Source organism: Tachysurus fulvidraco, chromosome 8 (genome assembly GCF_022655615.1).
Source record: "Tachysurus fulvidraco isolate hzauxx_2018 chromosome 8, HZAU_PFXX_2.0, whole genome shotgun sequence".
Taxonomy (NCBI): Eukaryota; Metazoa; Chordata; class Actinopteri; order Siluriformes; family Bagridae; genus Tachysurus; species Tachysurus fulvidraco.
The window spans coordinates 5,776,933-5,779,034 of NC_062525.1; positions in this window are offsets into that span (position 1 = coordinate 5,776,933).

A 2,102-nucleotide genomic window follows, 5' to 3' on the forward strand; every position below is an offset into this window, starting at 1 on the left:
CAAAAAATGAATGCCTTTACAAGGCCTTAACAAAGTCCCAGTTTGAGTAAACCTAAATCTTTTAAGTCTGTGATTGCTTTCTTATGACGATAGAGTCGGTCTTGTGGATATAATCTACAGTACACAGTCTAAATAAAGCCAAAGTGATGACTGTGAGTGGAATTGAGTTAAAGCTCTTTAAAATCCAACCTTTTTTTTAAACTTTATGATTCACTCTTTGCTTTTAGCTACCTTGTAAATACAACAAGGCTGAATGCAGCAGTTTTATCAGCTGAAGCCCAGATGACTCTCAGACTCCCAAACACTCCATTCTCCTGTGAGTGCTGGTATATTTACTGTAGCAATATACACACAGCTGTAGCAAGTGATGACGCTGGAGATTTGTTTTAATGGTCTCATCCGGCTCGAACAGGAAGAGATTTTTTTTTTCGTTTTGTTACAAACTCAAATGAAATCGTACTTTATCGTGAGACTCCATCTCCTATGAGGCAGTAAGACCCAAACAGACCAGAGATCATGGAGTGGGAAGTAGTCTGATTGGTAGGGGACAAAGCATTGGGGTGGGAATTATGGATTATCCAGTGGAGGTCTTTTACTGATTCAAGTTGGAGATTGGGGTCAGAACGAAGGATCAGCCATCATACAATGCCCCTGGAGAAGACAGGGTTGAGGACCTTGCTTAGGGGCCCAACAGTGGCAGCTTTGTGGTGCCGAGGCCCCGATCTTCCAATCAACAACCCAAAGCCTGATCCACCTGATAGACAGGCGCTCTAACCAAATGAAAGGCATGACCTTTACATAAAACCTGAAACCGCCTCGAGATCATCGGGTTCCTTGAAACTTCTTTAAAAACCATGTATACATTGCCCTCTTTCTCTCTTTCTCCCTCTCTGTCTCCCCCCCCTCTCTCTCTCCCTCTGCCTTTCTCTCTCTCTCCCATTGTTCCTTCTAACCCCTCCATTCCAACATCCTTTGTAAATGTTCTTAGCAGGAGGTCCTCTGTGCAGATGGAAGGCACTCCACGATAAATACAAGTCAGTCACTTTCACCTCCCGGCTCATGACCCTTCCACCCTGTGCTGGAAAAAAATGACCACTAGGGGAAAAATTAAAGATGGAGCAATCAGGACAGACATGTTCAGTAAATACTAGTAATGATGAGATGGGGACGGTCATGTCCTGCTGGTACTTAGATACAGTATTACTGCTGCTTGAAGTGCACTTGCCTGACCTGTCAGTTTGGATCTGCTACATATGAAATGTATCCAAGTCAGATATATATATGTTCTCTCTCTCTCTCTCTCTCTCTCTCTCTCTCTCTCTCTCTCTCTCTCTCTCTCTCTCTCTCTCTCTCTCTCTCTCTCTCTCTCTCTCTCTCTCTCTCTCTCTCTCTCTCTCTCCTTCCAGGTGTTGTATAAGCCTCAAAGCGAATAACTGACTACTTTCTGAAACCTGAGAGCCAAACCCAACACACATCCTCATCTATCCAATCACGGCTGATCCAGGGGCATTCTGTTAGGAAGGTAGGAGAATGAGTTTTACTCCCGTAAGCACAAAAAGGCCTTATGATATAAGGTCCATTACACAAGAGGCATCTCACTTTCCCTAAGCCTTAGTTATACTGTTGGTGTAATGTAATAAACCCTTATGAGGGGTGTGTGAGCCTGGATGATGAGATGTGCTGAGGTTTTTTTTTTCCAGAAAATGGCATTAAAGACAGTAGACAGAGGGCCATTGAACACACGGGTTCTGAGGCAGAAATAAAACCATGAATTTCACACTTTAGAGTCAGAAACGGAAGCGTGGTGGGTCATGGGAACCGACGACCGGCTGAAAACCTGTGTATGGTAGCATACGTGTGTGGATAGTGTTACATGAGAAGTTAAGTCACACACCTTACCCACTGAACCGGGTTAAATTTATGAACTGTAAGAGAAGTAAGAGACTTTATCAGTCATAAACAGTATATTAATGCAGGATAAAGAAATGCTAAAGTTATGCTATATGGTAAAAGCTAAATAAATAAATGCTAAACAATCTTAATTATTTCATGAGAAATAATGACAGATAAGCCAAAATACTCTGTGAGACTTTAATGTGCAA